A 7,012-nucleotide genomic window follows, 5' to 3' on the forward strand; every position below is an offset into this window, starting at 1 on the left:
CACAAAGTGATTGCAAATGTTTGTGAAGTTATTGAGCCACTTTTAGCATTCTTGAAGGCTGAAAATCAGTCTCTTTATGAGATTGTGTCAAAGTTTGAATTTATTTATGCCTTGCAATTTCTTGGAGACTTACTAGATCACATTAATGCTCGTCTAATCTTTGTTTTCCAAAATATGTTTGTGGATATTACAAGTGTATCAAGTCTTGTGAATGCAACTATTGGCACGATACAAATGGAATTTATTGCAGATCCCATAATTGACATTAATGCAAGGAATTACAATAGTAGGGGCTTCCTATAATTCCCGACTATGGTTTTGCTAATGGGCATCTTGCTGAATTGAGGAGTGCATTAAAAGGAGATGTGTTTCGTGGTGCTATAATACAAAGATGTCCGATTGGATCTGTGCCATATAGTTTCAAAAACAATATTCTACTCTTATCTTGGATAGTCTAAAAGAGAGGTTTGCAAATAATATGGTATTGAGTTGCTTGAAAATACTATGTCCATCGTCTTTTCCACCTGGGCAGCTTTTGAAATCTTTTGGAGGAGAAGAATTGAATTCATTAGTGCAATTCTATGGAAATCATGTAACATGCAATGGAAAAAGTTTTGATAGCTTGATTGATGGTAGAGCTTTGAAAAAAGAATTTCAAGTGTTCAAAGTGCAAGCTGCCTCTGATTGGAAGACATGGCCTTTGAAGGATATATGGAGCTATGTTAGATGTATTGATGTTCTTTTGCACTAAGTACCCAATGATGCTTCAGCTGAATGAAGTTGCAATGGTCCAATGTTCAAGTACAACAATCTATGAGAGGGGATGCTCTTGTCAAAACATGATTAAAAATTGATATCGAAATCAGCTTGCGACACCAAACTTAGCAGCATTGATGCATATTTCTGTTGAGGGCCCAAGTGTGGAAGAGTTTGACTTTACAGAGAGTATTGAAGCATGGGGCAATGCAACAAGGACTTCATGGCATATATATGGTACCTTGAAACATTGAAAAATGAAGTATACTTTGATTTTTAAGTAGCTTATAGTTTTAGCTCCATTTTTTATGATGCTTAGCATCTCCTTAGCATATGGTTGCACAAAATTCAAAGTGTGCAAATAATATTTTGATTTTCAAGCAACCAATAGTGTGTTTGGCTTAAGTTATTAGCTGTGTATACTATTGATAATTAGAGTGTGGTTGCAAAAAATTAATGAGCACAATGATTGCATGTTAATTTTAATAAGTTGTATTGTGTCATTTGAGAATGTTTAATATGTCATTAAAGATTTCTTATTTGAATCTTAGTTAAAGACATTCTTGAGAGATTATAATAAAATTTTTTATTGTTCCAGGTTGGTCATAGCATGGTATGCACTATGGAGTTGGTCTATCATTAAAACTTTCTTATTCAATTGTCAATTGAAGACTTTTTCTGGATATTCCAAGCTGTCCATACCTTATCATTAGGTTTTGCTTGTCAGATTCTTAGTTGGAGACATGCATTACTTCTTTTGGCTATTCTAGGTAGTCTATATCATGGCATGCAACTTTTTCCAAGATGGTTGAATCAGTTTTGTTTCTTGTTAGGGCGGTGGCATATCATTAAGGCTTGCTTATTGCGATCTCAGTTTGAGACACACTTTACATCTTTTGGTTGCTCCAGGCTATCTATAGCTTATCTATAATTAAAGCTTGCTTTTTGAAATCTCAGTTGGAGACATGCTTTACTTACTTTTGGTTATTCCAAGCTGTCCATATAATGACGTGCAAGTTTTTGGAGGCTTTAATAGTAGACTGGTTGCTTTTGCGAGGGTGCTTGGAATCAGTTTAGTTTTGCCAGGATGTTGAATCAATTTGGTTTTGTTAGTGTGCTTGCTTATCACCATTAAAGCTTGCTTTATTTGAATCTCAATTCGAGACATGGTTTAGAAAGTTTGTAATACTTCTTTTGGTTGTTCTAGGCTATTTGTAGCATGGCATGCATGCTCTTGAAGGCTTTAATTCTTGATTTGAGTACTACACAATTGATTGGCAAGTTTATTTTTGTCATGGTTGCTTTGCTAGGGTTTTTGTATCATCAATTTGGCTTTGACAGGATAGCTCATGCAAGCTAGCATGGAAAAGGGTTTGAGCATTATATGTACAGGTGGTTGAATAAGTTTTTGGTGGTTGCAAGCTAGGAGCATGTAAGATGAAGATGGAAAGGTTTTGTAGGGTTGATGCAAGTTGGCACAGTGCAGATTTTGGTGAGCAGTATAAATTAGAAAGTGTCTTGCTTTGGTTTATATGCATATCCTTGGATTTTGGATATTGGAGCCATGCATGCTTTATAGACAGATGGAGGTTGCAGCTTTTGGGTTTTATTTTTTGACATCCGCTTTGGTTTTTCAAGAAGGTTGATCCAAGTTGGCATATGGGAAAGTACCATGCATCATGTTCCTACTCATTTTGGATTAGTTTGAGACACACTTTACTTCTTTTGGGTATTTTAGACTACCCATAGCTTGTCTTAAAGCTTGCTTATGCAAAAATCTCAGTTAGAGATATGCTTTACTTCTTTTGGTTATTCCATGCTATCCATGGCATGGCATACAAATTTGTGGAGGGTTTAATTTTGTCTTTGAATATAAGACTGGATGGTTTTGCCACGATGATTGGGAATTTGGGACCAGTTTGGTTTTGCCAAGGTGATTGATCATTTTGATTTTGCTCGGTTGGTTACTTATTATTAAATCTTGCTTTATTGGAATCCCAATTGGAGACATGCTTGGGAGAGATCGTGATACTTTCCTTAGTGATTTCACAATGTCCATAGGCATGCAGATTTTGAAGGCTTCATTTGATAATTTTTTATTTGAATACTAGAAATGCCATGGGTGATGGAGGTGGTAGGTTTTGAGAGGTCTCATTTTCTGATTTTTCCACTTTGATTTTTCAAGAAGGTTGATCCAGGTTGGCATATGAGAAAGTAACATGAACAGTCCCATCCCATTGCTTATTTTTTGATTTACAAATCAAATTGGTTGGGTCCACTTCGATTTTCTAGGAAAGTTGATTGAGGTTGGCATATGAAAAAGTAACATGCAAGAGTCCAGCCATCCCATATATATTTTCTTATTTGCAAATCAAATTGGTTGGGTTCACTTTGGTTTTCTAGGAAGATTGATCCAGGTTGGCATATGGGAAAGTAACTTGCCATCTCATTGCTCGTTTGGTATTGGTTTGCAAGCTGGGACCTGGCTTTTGGGGTTACTTTTTGTACAATGAAGCTGGCAAGTTTTGTTATAGATAAGAAACACTTGTTTGGTGCACTCATGTATACGGGTAGACTTTTGGCCAGTGACATTTTGTGGTTGCAATCTTATAATCTGAAAGCATGTTCATAAACTTCTAGCCTATAGATGATGGGCTCTATGTTATCTATGGAGTGATGGAAGGATGATTATTACCAGTGATATGTTGGATTCTCACCCCTAAGATACATGTCTAGCAAGGAAATTATGGGGTTACTAGACCTTAGTAGTGTGCATGATGCTAGATCTAGTAAATAAGTGGCAATCTATGCATGCATCATCATGCCTATGTAATGAAAAAATCTCCAATTCCATTGGTCTTAGTCTTTGTGAGATACTTGAGAAATTTACATAGTATTGTTTCTCATTTTGACACTAAATTTTTTTGAAGTATAGATCTTGAATGAAGGGGTTTTAAACCTCGACCTTTTACTTCAAAAAGTCATGAATTTCTCTACTTACTGTTAGAAAAAATGTTTTTCGTGAACACTTGGAGAGTAGTTAGAACTGAAGGGAGAGGATTGCGTGCCAGATATCGTGCATCGAGATGGGCGTTTCTAACTATGGAGTGCTGACTACTAAATGCCTCCGTGACAATCGAGACAGAATGCGGAATTAAAGTTGAAGTGGGTCTAGCTATTACTAATCAATTGGACGTAATTTGAGCCAAATTCAAGTAATTTGTCCTTGGTTGTCCTTACCAGAAGTTCCCACCTTCTTCAGTCTGTGCAATCTGTGCACCGCGTCCATCATCCAACAACATGGGTTTCCGCCACCCCCAGCTTCCATTCATTTCCATCTTGCCTCCTGCTCTGCTCCTTATCCTCCTCCTCAAAGTTGCAGAAATGACACATTCCTCCACCTGCCTCCCCGTCCTGGCGCTCTTCTGGGATAGCTTTCACCCCTACAGCCTCCCGCTTCTGCCTTGGGTCCTTGCGCTCGTCATTGCTGCCGTGTCCTTCTTCCGACGATGGTCGCGCCCTCTGTACCTCGTGGATTTTGCATGTTACAAGCCTGGGGACGATCAAAAGTGTAACTACGAACTGTCTGAGTTTTTCACGACAAATGATGGGAAATTCACTATTCCTAGCGTGGAGTTCCAGCGCAAGATATTCCTTCGGTCGGGGCTTGGTGGAGAGACTTATGTGCCCCCCTTCATTTTTAACGACCGACCCGTTGCTCTGCACGAGGATGTCTTACTCGAAGCCACCCAGGTACTGTTTGGTTCTGTGGACGAACTCTTGAAGAAGACAGGAGTAGAACCCGGTGATATCGATATTCTGATTACGAATTGCAGTCTCTTCGCCCCCTCCCCGTCTCATTCCGCGATGATCGTGAATCATTTCAAAATGATGGAGAGCGTCAAGACTTTTCACCTTGGTGGAATGGGTTGTAGCGCCTCTGTGATTGCTTGTAATCTAGCAAAGGACTTATTGAAGGTGTACCCAAATCAGTATGCTTTGGTGGTGAGCACTGAGAACATTACCCTCAACTGGTATTCTGGGAACAACAAGTCGATGTTAGTGACAAATTGCTTATTCCGTGTGGGTTGTGCTGCCATGCTGCTCACCAATAGGCGGGACAAAAGGTCGTGTAGCAAGTACGAGTTTCTCCACTGCGTGAGAACGCACAAGGCGGCAGATGACCGCGCTTACCGCTGTGCATATCAGACCGAGGACGAAGAGGGATGCTTGGGAGTTGCACTGAACCGAGACCTGATGGGGGTTGCAGCCGATGCCCTCAGAACAAACATCGTTACCCTAGGGCCCCGTGTCCTGCCTTTGGGGGAGCAGATACTGTTTGTTATCAGTCTGCTTTCCAGGAAGGTCCTTAAAATGGAGGTGAAGCAGTACCAGCCAGATTTCAAGCTAGCCTTCCAGCATTTCTGTCTTCATGCGGGAGGCAGAGCCGTGATAGACGAAATCCAGAAGAATTTGTTTCTGAACGACGATTTGTTGGAAGCATCTCGAGCTACTCTTCATCGCTTTGGTAACACTTCTGCCAGCTGCCTATGGTATGTCCTTGCTTATATGGAGGCGAAGCAGAAGATCAAGAAGGGAGACAAAGTGTGGATGCTTGGTTTGGGCTCCGGGTTCAAATGTAATAGCGCGGTATGGAAGGCTATTGCAGACATTCCCGTCCCCGTTCGTAGCCCTTGGCTGGACTGCATCCACAGGTATCCTGCTGCATTTCCGAGACGTGGATACCATTGATACTAAAGCCTCCCAAGTATATCTGTGGAAATCTCTTGAGACCTTTTGGTTTTGCCCAAAGAGATCAGACTCATCAGATTGTCCTTTGGCATCTTTGTAGAAATTTACTATACTTCGATAGGAATATGGTTAGCGTTTTTGGAAGTAGTGGTAACTTTGACACATTCAAGTTATGGTGGCAGTTTAATTGACTCATTATGTAAGAGAGAGTCCCCCATCTTATATCAATTATTTTCCTAAGCATCCTGATTATGGCAGGAGCTAATTGTATTTTTTTCCCTAAAGAAAATTTAATATATTACAGATGATAAGGAAGAAAAGAGTAAATAAATTGAACTTCCATAAGAAATGCTTCATAAGACAAGTTTTTAACAAGATTCTTGTCAACGCTAAGCTTACCCAAATGCTAAGAAATAAAGAGAGCACTCACATTGTTGGCTAATGAGAAAAAGATGAACAAGGTTGAGGAGGGATCACTTTAGAGCCACTTTAAAATGTTTTTGATGAGTTTCAACATGAAGATTGTTCAACATCCTCTACTTGAACTCTAAGAGGGTTTAGTGAAGAATAGCACATGCATTCATTAAAAGGGTTTTAATTAGATAATTTACATAATTTTTATAGTAATTTACTTATGCAATGAGACAAAGTTGAACAAGGTCTAGGAGGGACTACTTTGAAATGTTTTTAATGAGTTTAGCATGAAGATTAATCAATATTCTCAAGTTAAACCTTGAGAGGGTTCATTGAAGAATGCCACATGTGAATTCAAAGGGTTCTTTTCTACTTAGATAAATCACATAATCAAATAGCAATCTCTTTATCGAAGGGATTTTATATTTGGAATTTGGAATGAACATTAGGATAAAATACTTATATAACTTATAAAGGCTATTTATGTTTGTCCTTTAAATGCATGTGTTATCCAAATCTTTTACATAGTGAATCCTTGGGTTAAGCTTGGTGTTCAAAGAGGCGAGGCATGCAAACCCTTCCATTGCTCTTACAAGTGAGAGGATGCTTATCGGAAGATGTTAGAAAAGCTTTCTACAAGATCAATGGCATTGTTAGCTATGCTTAGTATCATATCACCTTCATTATATTTCATACAATTTTAAATGATCGGTAGAAAATATTGAATCTTATGGGTGCACGTGGAATAAGTGGATCTCGCAAAAAGTGATCTCTCTATCGAGCATCGAGAGGGCTGAGGTGGACTCCATTGAAGTTGTGTGCTTGCTTGAGAAGCACTTTCCCTCAAGCATTATGAAATGACTCAGGTGCACTTACGGAGGTTCCCCAAGGTAAAGGGGTTGAAAGAAAGATGAGCGAAGAGCAAAGAGAGAAATTCAATAAGTTTTATGTCCTCAATAGTCCCGAGATGCAAAGATGAGTAGAGAGGTATGAAGAGGCCAAAGCAAAAAGAATAAATAAGAGGACGGGATTTAGAGTCATGCACAGGTGTAGGGTGCCATATCCACCGGACCTTGCTCTTCTCTCCGGA

The 7,012-nt window shown here is 39.2% G+C and overlaps 1 pseudogene; it reads left to right on the forward strand.

Annotated features, from left to right (window-relative positions):
* The first annotated feature begins 4,056 nt into the window (after window positions 1–4,056).
* LOC147879504 (3-ketoacyl-CoA synthase 1 pseudogene) lies at window positions 4,057–5,508 on the forward strand (annotated as a pseudogene).
* The last annotated feature ends 1,504 nt before the right edge of the window (window positions 5,509–7,012 follow it).

This window comes from Dipteris shenzhenensis, chromosome 33 (assembly GCF_047967505.1).
Source record: "Dipteris shenzhenensis isolate YYH24624 ecotype China chromosome 33, Dip_SZ_1.0, whole genome shotgun sequence".
Taxonomy (NCBI): Eukaryota; Viridiplantae; Streptophyta; class Polypodiopsida; order Gleicheniales; family Dipteridaceae; genus Dipteris; species Dipteris shenzhenensis.